The 13,034-nt window shown below is 45.7% G+C and overlaps 1 non-coding gene across 1 annotated transcript; it reads left to right on the forward strand.

Annotated features, from left to right (window-relative positions):
• Window positions 1-526: 526 nt before the first annotated feature.
• LOC119618749 (U6 spliceosomal RNA) lies at window positions 527-633 on the forward strand. Its single transcript, XR_005235109.1, has one exon. It is a non-coding gene; the product is annotated as a U6 spliceosomal RNA (small nuclear RNA).
• The last annotated feature ends 12,401 nt before the right edge of the window (window positions 634-13,034 follow it).

The raw sequence follows: 13,034 nt of genomic DNA on the forward strand, positions 1-13,034 counted from the left end.
GTTTCACTGTCTTTATTTTTACTTCTAGCTCCCATTTATGGCAAGAGGTATAGGTTTTCTGCTTATGTATTGATACAACGTTTCCTTTTGAAATAAAATTTATATAGCTAAAAATAAATGAAACAATGCAAGAAAAATGCTAAGTAAATAACATAGATGGTACAGATATAAAAATGCTAAATAATATAGACGATATGGCAAAACTCATAAAGATAGAACAGGAACAACTCAAGTTAGGCAAACTCAGATCTATTTCACTCAGCCCATTTTGCAGGCATGAAACCTAAGGTCCAGAGCAGGTAATAAAATCTCAGCATTATCTCACTGACTCCGACATGGCAAGGAAATTGCAGAGGATGGGCATGCATTCAGAATTCGTTAGACAGTCATGAATTTCAGGAGGTTCCAAGCCAGCAAGCAGGTCTGCCGGTCAGGTATGCAGATCCTGAATCTACAAGTGATTGTATTGCACCTTCCTTTCCACCTTGTCCCCACTGGACAAGATTCATTCATTCAACAAATACTTATGCTCCCTGCAGCAGTACATATACTAAAATTGGAATAACACAAAGAAGATGAGCATGGCCCCTGTGCAAGGATGACATGCAAATTCATGAAGTGTTTCATATTAAAAGAGAAAAAACACCAGCCAGGCACAGTGGCTCATGCCTATAATCCCAGCATTTTGGGAGACCAAGGCAGGAGGATCCTTTGGGTCCAGAAGTTCGAGACCAGCCTGGACAACCTGGTAAAGCCCCATCTCTAGAAAAAATACAAAAATAAGCTGAGAGGCCGTGTGCAGTGGCTCATGCCTGTAATCCCAGCACTTTGGGAGGCTGAGGCGGGTGGATCACCTGAGGTCAGGAGTTCGACACCAGCCTGGCCAACATGGTAAAACAATAGTTAGCTGGTCATGATGGCACGTGCCTGTAGTCCCAGCTACTCTTGAGGCTGAGGCACAAGAATCACTTGAACCCAAGAGACAGAGGTTGTGGTGAGCTGAGATCGTGCCACTGCACTCCAGCCTGGGAGACAGAGCAACAGACTCAGACTCAAAAAAAAAAAAAAAAAATTAGCTGGCATGGTGGCACGTGCCTATAGTTCTGGCTACTCAGGAGACTGAGGCTGGAGAAGCACTTCAACCCAGGAGTTCCAGGCTGCAGTGAGCCGTGATAGCGCCACTGAACTCCATCCTGGGCGACAGAACAAGACCCTATCTTTAAAAAAATACATATATATATATATATATATATACACACACACACACACACACACGTGCGCGCGCACACACACACAAATTAGCTGGACTTGGTGGCGGGTGCCTACAATCCCAGCTACTGGGGAGGTTGAGGCAGGAGAATCACCTGAACCTGGGGTCGGAGGTTGCAGTGAGCCGAGTTTGCGCCACTGCACTCCAGCTCGGGCAACAGAGCGAGACTCTGTCTCCGGGGGGAAAAAAAAAAAATCCCAAACAAATATTTGTTGACATCCTGCCATTTACCAGGCACTGTGCTAATTCTTAGGAATGTAATGGTGAGACACAAAGAGCAACAGTCTCTCCTCTCAGGACTTTGTAATCCAGTGGGGACAGGGACAGAAAATCAGTTAACACATACACGAAAGCAAGATAATTACAGATTGTAATCAGTGCTACAAAAAAAAAAAAAAAAATAGCTTGTGACAGGTACGGAATAACCACATAAGTACTTATTTAACTAGTTAGGCTTGATGGTATTTATTTGTTAATTTACTTCGACCAGGTATAATGTGGTTCAAAATTCAAAAGGTACAAAAGATTTCTGGTAAAAATCTTTTTTCTACTCTTCCCTAGACATCCAGCATCTTTCCCTAGGGACAACAAGAGTTAACCATTTATTGTGTATCCTTTCAGAGGTATTTGAATCATGTACAAGCAAAGGGCTATATACCTCCTGTTTTTTACTTAAATGGTAACATAGAGGCCAGGTGCAGTGGCTTTTGCCTATAATCCCAGTATTTTGGGAGGCTGAGGTGGGAGTCACTGGAAGCCAGAAGTTTGAGACTGGACAACATAGCAAGACCTTGTCTCTACAAAATTTTTAGGCCAGGTGCAGTGGCTCACGCCTGTAAACCCAGCATTTTGGGATGCTGAGGTGGGCTGATTACATGAACTCAGGAGTTCAAGACCAGCCTGGCCAACATAGCCAGGGTTCGGTGGCTCACAGGCCAGGCTGGATTACAGCCTGGCCTGTAAGCCCAGCACTTTGGGAAGCCAAGGTGGGTGGATCACTTGAGGTCACGAGTTCAAGACCAGTCTGGCAAAGATGGCAAAACCCTGTCTCTACTAAAAATACAAAAATTAGCTGGCATGGTGACACGTGCCTGTAATTCCAGCTACTTGGGAGGCTGAGGCATGAGAATCACTTGAACCTGGGAGGCAGAGGTTGCAGTGAGCCGAGATCGCACCACTGCACTCCAGCCTGGGCGACAGAGAGAGACTCTGTTTCAAAAAGATATAAATAAAAATGAAAAATAAAAATACTGCGGCTGGGCGTGGTGGCTCACACCTGTAATCCCAGCACTTTGGGAGGCCCAGGTAGGCGGATCACCTGAGATCAGGAGTTCGAGACTAGCCTCAACATGGAGAAACCCTGTCTCTACTAAAAAAATACAAAATTAGCTGGGCATGGTGGTGCATGCCTATAATCCCAGCTACTCGGGAGGCTGAGGCGGGAGAATTGCTTGAACCTGGGAGGCGGAGGTTGCAGTGAGCCGAGATCATGCCATTGCACTCCAGCCTGGGCAATAAGAATGAAACTCCATCTCAAAAAAAAAAGAAAAAAAAGAAAAAGAAAAATACAAAAATTAGCCAGGCATGGTAGTGCACGCCTGTAATGCCAGCTACTTGGGAGGCTGAGGCAGGACAATCGCTAGAACCTGGGAGGCAGAGGTTGTGGTGAGCTGAGATCACACCACTGCTCTCTAGCCTGGGCAACAGAGTAAGACTCCACCTCAAATAAATAAATAAATAAAATAAATAGGTAACTTGTGTACAATACATACTTCCCACCTTACTTTTTTCACCTACCAGCACATCTTAGACATTTCTTCACTTTCTTTAGGTAAGTGGATAGAAAAGGTAGCCTTTTGTCAAGCACAGAGTTCAGACTGCGAGTGGGGTACAATCCAGACAATTACAAGTACCAAGAGTTTGACATGCACAGAAAGAGGAAGACTCCAGTGTACCTGGGCGTGATAAGCAAGGCTCAAGAAGCAACGAGAATGCCAGACAGAGAGGCAGGGTCTGGGCATGCAGGTTCTTGTCAGTCACAAAAGAAGTTTGCCATTTATTCTAATTGCAGTAGCCACCGGATGTGTTTTTAACAGAGTGACACGATCTAACTTGCATTTTCCACTGATAACCCGGTGACTATGTAGGGAGATGGGTCAAGACTGGGAGAGGATACCAGATGAGAAGTGGCTGTGGTATTCTAGGCCAGAGGGGATATGAGCTTGGGCTAAGATGATGTAGGAGAAAGGATGGGGGTTCAGGGTATATGTTGAAGCTAGACAAGAAAAACTTCGAAACAGATTAGATGTGGAGAGCAAGAGAAAGTAGAGAATTGAGCCCCTGGGAAGTGGACGTGGTTAGGGTTTATGGGTGACATCATGTCTGTAACTTGCTTTACGATACTTCAATATAATCAGTTTGTCTGTTTTTGTTTTTTGAGAGAGTCTCACTGTCTCACTGTGTCACCCAGACTGGAGTGCAGTGGCGGGATAATGGCTCTCTCTGGCTCAATCTATCCTCCCACCTCAGTCTCCTAAGTAGCCGGGACTACTGGCGCACACCACCACACCTGGCTATTTTTGTATTTTTTGTAGAAACGGGGTTTTGGCCAGGTATGGTGGCTCACACCTGTCATCCCAGCACTTTTGGAGGCCAAGGCAGGCAGATCGCTTGAGCTCAGAAATTCAAGACCAGTCTGGGCAACATAATGAGACTCCATCTCTACTAAAAATACCAAAAAAATAGCCAGCATTGTGGTGCACACCTGTGGTCCCAGCTACTCAGGAGGCTGAGGTGGGAGGATTGCTTGAGTCTGGGGGAGAAGCTTGCAGTGAGCTGAGATTGCACCACTGCATTCCAGCTTGGATGACAGAGCAAGATCCTGTCAAAAGAAAAATAAAGGAAAGAAAGGAAAAGGAAGGAAGGAAGGAGAAAGAAAGCAAGAAAGAGAAAAAAGAGAAAAAGGAGGGGAGGGAGGGAAGGAAGGAAAGAGAGAGAGAGAAAGAAGGAAGGAGGGAGGGAAGGAAGGAGAGAGAGAAAGAAGGAAGGAGGGAGGAAGGAAGGGGGAAGAAGGAAGGAGGAGGAAGGAAGGAGGGAAGGAAGAAAGGAAGGAAAGAAGGAAAGGAAGGAAGAAGAGCTGAGAATTTGTATTTCTTTTCTTTTTTTTTTTCTTTTTAATAATGGGGTTTCACCATGTTGCCCAGGCTGGTCTTGAACTCCTGAGCTCAAGCAATCTGCCAGCTTCAGCCTTCCAAAGTTCAAAGTTTACAGGTGTGAGCCACTGCACCCAGCCTAATCAGTTTGACATTATATAAATGTCAGTTTAAGCCAATGATTTTTTTGGTTTTCTTTTAACATACAGGGTCTCCCTCTGTTGTTGCCCAGGCTGAAGCGCAGTGGTGTGATAATAGCTCACTGCAGCCAAATTCCCGTACTCAAGCCGTCGTCCTGCTTCACCCTCCCAAGTAGTTAAGACTACAGGTGCATGCTACCATGCCTGGCTAATTTTTTTTATCTTTAGTAGAGATGAGGTCTTGCAGTGTTGTCCAGGCTGGTCTCCAACTCCTGGCCTCAAGGGATCTTCCTGCCTTGGCCTCCCAAAGTGCTGGAATTATCAACACAAATCACAACACCAAGCTCCTAGTGATTCTCGAAGTGTTGTCTGTGGACAAGCATCACTTGATTAGATTAGATTAGATTAGGTTAGATGAGGTTAGAAATACAAATTCTTGCCGAGCACTGCAGCTCATGGCTGTAATCCCAGCACTTTGGGAGGCCAAGGCAGGCAGATTACTTGAAGTCAGGAATTCGAGACCAGCCTGGTCAACATGGTGAAACCCCATCTTAAAAAAAAAAAAGAAAAGAAAAGAAAAGAAAAAAGAAATACAAATTATCAGCTCCTCCCCAGAGCTACTGAATCAGAAATTCTGGAGGTGAAGCCCCCAGCTAGTGTTTTTAAAAAACCCTCCAGGTGATTCTGATGCATATTCAAGTTTTATAAGCTTTGGTTTAAACCATAATTGTGGAGATGGTCAGCTAACTGTCTATTAAGAATGTAGAATACACTGGGCACAGTGGTTCACGCCTGTAATCCCAGCACTTTGGGAGGCTGAGGCGGGTGGATCACGAGGTCAGGAGATCAAGACCATCCTGGTTAACATGGTGAAACCCCGTCTCTACTAAAAATACAAAAAATTAGCTGGGTGTGGTGGCAGGTGCCTGTAGTTCCAGCTACTCGGGAGGCTGAGGCAGGAGCATCACTTGAACCTGGGAGGCAGAGGTTGCAGTGAGCCGAGATCGTGCCACTGCACTCCAGCCTGAGCAACAGTGCGAGACTCCGTCTCAAAAAAGAAAGAAAGAAAAAAAAAAAAGAATGTAGAATATGAAGACAATTAACCACCATCTTAACAGTAATGGCCACACCAGCAAACTAAAATAGAAGTAAATTCCAGCATGTTTTGGAGACAGGTAAGAAACAAAGGGAGCATTCTCAACAATGGAACCTTATCAGAAAAAGGGAAGCAATGCTAGACTTGTCTGGAACAGCCTCTTCTAGGTGTGGTTCCCCAGAGCCCTGGGAAAAAACAGGCCTTATCTTGAAAAGAGGAAGGAATGGATGCAAGGAAGTTTGAAGCAAACAATAGCAGTTCAGGCCTTGTCAGAGAGAACTGAGTTGTGTGCAAAAGTAATAAGGGAAAAAGGTTTTTTAAGCGGAGTTCTGACCACAGAAGGCATGCTGTAGGTGGGGGGAGGAAAAAGTTTGTTTCTAAGAACAGAGAAGACAGAAGAACATATAGGTACAGAGAGACAAGGAGACCAGGATTAGAGTCTGGGGTCACCAACTGAAAGGCACATATGACCTTCGGCAAGGGATTTCACCTTCACCTTTTAGTATTTCACTATATTCCCACTCTAAGAAGTTAGACTCTCAGCTGCTGTAAATTTAAAAATCATTCCCCAAGGCCTTTCTCTTTCTACCATCTTGGAGACTGTCTGCTTGACAGGGCTTTTTTTTTTTTTCTTTTTCTTTTTTTTTTCTTTTTTTTTTTTTTTTTTTGAGACGGAGTCTTGCTCTGTCGCCCAGGCTGGAGTGCAGTGGCACAATCTCGGCTCACTGCAACCTCCACCTCCTGGATTCAAGTGAGTCTCCTGCCTCAGCCTCCCGAGTAGCTGGGACCACAGGTGCATACCACCACGCCTAGATAACCTTTTTTAGTGTTTTGTAGAGATAAGATCTCCTTATGTCATATTTAGAGATCCAGGCTGGTCTCTAAATCCTAGGCTCAAGGGATCCTCTCTCCTTAGCCCATCAAAGTGCTGGGATCACTGGTGTGAGACCCTCCGCCCAACCAGGACAGGACTTCTTAAAGGCAGATATGTCTGGAAGGCTGTGGTCTAAGACCATTTCTCATTTTTCTTTTCCTTTTTTTTTTTTTTTTTTGACACAGACTTTCACTCTGTCACCCAGGCTGGAGTACAGTGGCACAATCTCGGCTCACTGCAACCTCTGCCTCCTGGATTCAAGTGAGTCTCCTGCCTCAGCCTCCCAAGTAGCTGGGATTACAGGTGTGTGCCACCACGCTCAGCTAATTTTATATTTTTAGTAGAGACAGAGTTTCACTATGTTGGTCAGGCTGGTCTCAAATTCCTTGGCCTCGGGTAATCCTCCTGCCTCAGCCTCCCAAGTAGCTGGTATTACAGGCACCAGCCACCGCACCCGGCTAATTTTTTCTCTTTTTAGTAGAGACAGAGTTTCACCATGTTGTCCAGGCTGGTCTGGAACAACTGACCTCAGGTGATCCACCCACCTCGGCCTCCCAAAGTGCTGGGATTATAGGCGTGAGCCACCACGTCCGGCCAAAAGTAAATTTATTAAAACGTAGTAATAAAATCATTCCCCAAGAAGGACACACACAATATCACTTTTGTAGTATTTTTGCCAAAAATATTCAACCTGAATCTAAACCTGTGGACACAATCAGACAAGTTCAAATAAAGGGGCTGAAAAAAGTCAAACTGCAAAATATTTAAAGAGGTTTATTCTGAGCCAAATATGAGTGATGATGGCTAGCAGAAGACTTTTGTTGTTGTTTTTTTGAGGCAGGGTCTTGTTCTGTCATCCAGCCTGGAGAGCAGTAGCATAATCTCAGCTCACTGCAACCTCCACCTCCCCCCGGGCTCAAGCAATTCTCCTGTCTCAACCTCTGGAGTAGCTAGGACTACAGGTGTGTGCTACCACACTCAGCTAATTTTTTAATTAATTAATTTATTTATTTATTTGTTTTTCATTTTGAGACGGAGTATCGCTCTGTCACCCAGGCTGGAGTGCAGTGGTGTGATCTCAGCTCACTGTAACCTCCGCCTCCCAGGTTCAAGCAGTTCTCCTGCCTCAGCCTCCCGAGTAGGTGGGACTACGGGCCCACGCCACCGTGCCTGGCTAATTTTTGTATTTTTAGTAGAGACGGGTTTCACCATATTGGTCAGACTGGTCTCAAACTCCTGACCTCAGGTAATCCACCCACCTTGGCTTCCCAAAGTGCTGGGATTACAGGTGTGAGCCACCGTGCCTGGCCTAATTTTGTATTTTTAGTAGAGACGGGGTTTCACCATGCTGGCCAGGCTGGTCTCAAACTCCTGACCTCAGGTGATCTGCCTGCCTCGGCCTCCCAGAGTACTGGGATTACAGGCATAAGCCATCGCGCCAGGCCTTTGAGGTTGGTTTTATACATTTTAGGGGGACATAAGATATCAATCAATACATGTGAGGTATACATTGGTTCAGTCCAGAAAGGTGGAACAACTCAAAGTGAGCAAGGGTATTTACAGGTCACAGGTGGTTTCAAAGATTTTCTGATTGGCTGAGAGTTAAGTTACTGTCTAGAGATCCGGAATCAAAAGAAAGGAGTGTCTGGGTTACAATAAGGGGCTATGGGCCGGGCGTGGTGGCTCAAACCTGTAATCCCAGCACTTTGGGAAGCCAAGACGGGTGGATCACGAGGTCAGGAGATTGAGACCATCCTGGCTAACACAGTGAAACCCCGTCTCTACTAAAAATACAAAAAAAAAATTAGCCGGGCGAGGTGGCGGGTGCCTGTAATCCCAGCTACTGGGGAGGCTGAGGCAGAAGAATGGCGTGAACCCGGGAGGCAGAGCTTGCAGTGAGCAGAGATCCGGCCACTGCACTCCAGCCTGGGCGACAGAGCGAGACTCCATCTCCAAAAAAAACAAAAAACAAAAAAAAACAAAACAAAAACAGTAAGGGGCTATGGAGACAAGGTTTGTATGGTTTGTATGAAGTAGATGAAGTCTCATAGGTGGCTGCCCTTAGAGACAACAGAGGACAAATGTTTCCTATTTGTTGGGCAGGCATGGTAATTCGTGCCTGTAATCCTAGCACTTTGGGAGGCCAAAGTGAGAGGATCACTTAAGCCCAGGACTTCAAGACCAGCCAGGGCAACGGAGTGAGACCCCATCTCTATAATTTTTTTTTTTCAAATGTTTTCTATTCCAACCTTTATAGGATGCTAGATTCTCAGTTAATCTCACCAGGATTGGGAGAGCCTGGAAGAGGAAAAATCTAGTTATGTTCATAGAAATTCTTTACAATGAAAATTTTCCCCCACAAAAGAAGCCTTTGTAGGGCCATTTTTTTTTTTCCTAATGGGGTGAGGTGGGAGAAAGGAGGAGGATCCTGGGGCCATTTCAATATATGGCAAGGTAACATTTTTTTTTCTTTTTGAGACAGAATGTTGCTCTGTCGCCCAGGCTGAAGAAAGAAACAACCATAAAAATAGCTAATCAGCAGCCCATGCTACTGCTCTGCCTATGAAGTAGCCATTCTTTTATTCCTTTACTTTCTTTTTTTTTTTTTGGAGATGGAGTCTCGTGCTCTCCCTCAGGCTAGAGTACAGTGGCGCAATCTCGGCTCACTGCAGCCTCTGCTTCTTGGGTTCAAGCAATTCTCCTGCCTCAACCTCCCGAGTAGCTGGGATTAGAGGCATGTACCACCACACCTGGCTAATTTTTATATTTTTTTTAGTAGAGACAAGGTTTCGCCATGTTGGCCAGGCTGGTCTTGAACTCCTGACCTCAGGTGATCCACCCACCTTGGCCTCCCAAAGTGCTGGATTACAGGCATGAGCCACTACCCAGGACTGAAATGTTGCTTTTTTTTTTTTTTTTTTGTCTTTGTTTTGTGGCTGGGTGCGGTGGTGCACACCTGAAGTCCTGACTACTTGGGAGGCTGAGGCAAGAGTATCCCTTGACAAGTTCAAGGCTGTGGTGAGCTACAATTGCACCACTGCACTCTTGTCTGGGTAACAGAGTGAGACCTTATCTCAAAAAATGAATGAATATATCTTTGTCTTTTGAAATCTACCCTCTTCTTCCAAGTCTGGTTCAGGGACTAGTTGGACGAGGGTGACTGATTTCTCTTCCTTTGCCCAGGACTCTCTCAGTTCTAGTTATTTATTTTTTTGAGACAGAGTCTCACTCTGTTACCCAGGCTGGAGTGCAGTGGTGTGATCTCAGCTCACTGCAACCGCTGCCTCCTGAGTTCAGGTGATTCTCTTGCCTCAGCCTAGTGAGTAGCTGGGATTACAGGCATGTGCCATGACACCCAGCTAATTTTTTTTTTTTTTTTTTTTTTTTGAGACAGAGGATCACTGTCACCTAGGCTGGAGTGCAGTGGTGTGATCTCAGTTCGCTGCAACCTCTGCCTCCTGGGTTCAAGTGATTCTCCTGCCTCAGCCTCTCAAATAGCTGGGATTACTGACATGCACCATCAAGTCCGGCTAATTTTTGTATTTTTAGTAAAGATGGGGTTTCACCATGTTGGCCAGGCTAGTCTCAAACTCCTGACCTCAGGTGATCCACCCGCCTCAGCCTCCCAAAGTAGTGGGATTACAAGCGTGCACCACCACACCCACCTGGCTAATTTTTGTATTTTTAGTTGAGACGGGGTTTCACCATTTTGGCCAGGCTGGTCTCAAACTCCCGACCTCAGGTGATCCATCCACCAGTAATCCCAAAGTTCTGGGATTATAGCCATGAGCCACCATACCCATCGACTCTTTCGGTTTTAGCACTGCAAGTCCTACAATCCAGAAACTTCCCTCAATCCCAGGAACATCATGATAGTTGGTTACCCTAAAGGGAGACCCAAATCCTCTCAGCTGGGCATAAGTCTCCCTACAAAAATGAAGAAACGAGGCCGGGCACGGTGGCTCACGCCTGTAATCCCAGCACTTTGGGAGGCCGAGGTGAATGGATCACGAGGTCAGGAGATCAAGACCATCCTGGCTAACACGGTTAAACCCCGTCTTTACTAAAAATACAAAAAATTAGCTGGGCGTGGTGGCTGGTGCCTGTAGTCCCAGCTACTCGGGAGGCTGAGGCAGAAGAATGGCGTGAAACCGGGAGGCGGAGCTTACAGTGAGCCGAGATCGCACCACCGCACTCCAGCCTGGGCAACAGTGCGAGACTCCCTCTCAAAAAAAAAAAAAAGAAGAAGAAGAAGAAAGGAAAGTATTTCCATTAAAAGCCACCATTTACCCTCCTGCTGGCCTAGGAAAGTTTCTCTAGGCTCAGGTCTATACTTACCTGAAAACCCCTGGGAGATAAGCAAAAGATAACAATGACTGTGCTAATTTTCCAGTTGCAAATGTGGCTATTAAAGTCAGGGGACTGGCCAGATGCGGTGACTCACACCTGTAATCCCAGCACTTTGGGAGGCTGAAGTGGGTGGATCACGAGGTCAGGAGTTCAAGACTAGCCTGGCCAAGATGGTGAAACCCCATCTCTACTAAAAATACAAAAATTAGCTGGGCGTGGTGGCAGGTGCCCATAATCCCAGCTACTCGGAAGGCTGAGGCAGGAGAATCACTTGAACCCCGGGGGTGGAGGTTGCAGTGAGTCAAGATCACGCCACTGAACTCCAGCCTGGGCAACAAGAGTGAAACTCCGTCTCAAAAAGAAAGAAGGAAAGAAAGTCAGGGGCCCAGAGATACTTAGGTCCTGAAACTTTGTTAAATTCTGGTAAACTTTTAAAAGCCCTATATCAAATTGATTCAAATTAATGAGAAATTTTAGCTCTGTTCCAAGCATTATTCATGTAACAAAACAAATGATCACAAGTTAAATCCTACTATTCCTTCTAGCCCTCAAAGAGAAGCCCTGTTGTTCAGCTGCTAGCTCTCTTGTGTGCTTATCTCAGTTTTCAGTTCCTCTGGGTGGGTGGATGGGTGTGTGTGTGTGTGTGTGTGTTTGAAATAGAGTCTAACTCTTGTTGCCCAGGCTGGAGTGCAATGGTGTGATCTCGGCTCACTGCAATCTCCACCTCCCAGTTTCAAGCGATTCTCCTGCCTCAGCCTCCTGAGTAGCTGGGATTACAGGAGCCTGCCACCACGCCAGGCTAATTTTCTTTTTTTTTTTTTTTTGGAGGCGGAATCTCGCTCTGAATTTTCATATTTTTAGTAGAGACAGGGTTTCACTACGTTGGCCAGGCTGGTCTGGAACTCTTGACTTCAGGTGATCTGCCTGCCTTGGCCTCCCAAAGTACTGGGATTACAGGTGTGAGCCACCACGGCCGGCCGAGTTCCTCTGTCTTGAACTGAGAAGTAAGATTCTCTTTCGAGGAGGATTGGTTAAGAGGCAGCCCCTAGAGCCATATTGCTGAGTTCAAAACCTAGCTCAGCTGTGTGACTATGAGCAAATTACTTACTTTGTGCCTCAGTTTCTCCCTTTGCAAAATGAGGATAACAATTATATAGGGATGTTGTGAAAATTAAGATTAATAAATGTTAGGTGCTTGGAATAAGGGTTGGCAAACTTTTTCTGTAAAGGGCTGGAGAGTAAATATTTTAGGCTGTGGGTCCTAGGGTCTGTGGTGAAACTATTCAACTCTGAGGAGCAGTCATAGACAAAATGTAAATAAATGGCCATGGCTGCGTTTCAATAAAACTTTATATAAAAACAGGAGGCAGAACCAAAGACTGGAATTAGCCCAGATGTGCTTCAACAAGTAAATAGTTAAACTAGTACATCCACACCTGGAATACTACTCAGCAATAAAGAGAAATGAATTATTGATTCATTTGACAGAAAGAATCTCCAGAAAATTATGCTGGGGGAGGAAATAAAATCCCCTAAAATTACATACTGTATGGGGATTGGGTATGCTTCCGATTGTGTAACTTTGTGTGTATGTGGAGGGGAGGGGGCAGAGTCTGCTCTGTTGCCCAGGCTGGAGTGCAGTGGTGTGATCTCAGCCCACTGCAACTTCTGCCTCCCAGGTTCAAGTGATTCTGCTGCCTCAGCCTCCTGAGTAGCTGGGATTACAGGTACCTGCCACCATGCCCGGTTGATTTCAGTATTTTCAGTAGAGACGAGGTTTCACCATGTTGACCAGACTGGTCTCAAACTCCTGACCTCAGGTGATCTGCCCTCCTCGGCCTCCCAAAGTGCTGGGATTACAGGCGTGAGCCACCACATCCAGCTTGTAACATTTTTGAAATGACAACATTTCAGAACTGGAGGACAGATTAGCAGTTGCCAGGGGGTGAAGAATGAGGGCTGGGAGTGCAGTCTGTGGGAGAGAGGTGTGGGTGAGGTTATATAAAGGCACAATGAGGGATCCCTGTGGTCTTGAAACTGTTCAGTATCTGGGCTGTGGTAGTGGACACACAAGACATATGTGATAAAATTTTATAGAACTTAATACACACACAAATGAGTACAGCTAAAAAGAGAAATCTGGTCAAGCACG

The sequence above is a fragment of the Chlorocebus sabaeus genome, chromosome 2, assembly GCF_047675955.1.
Source record: "Chlorocebus sabaeus isolate Y175 chromosome 2, mChlSab1.0.hap1, whole genome shotgun sequence".
NCBI lineage: Eukaryota > Metazoa > Chordata > Mammalia > Primates > Cercopithecidae > Chlorocebus > Chlorocebus sabaeus.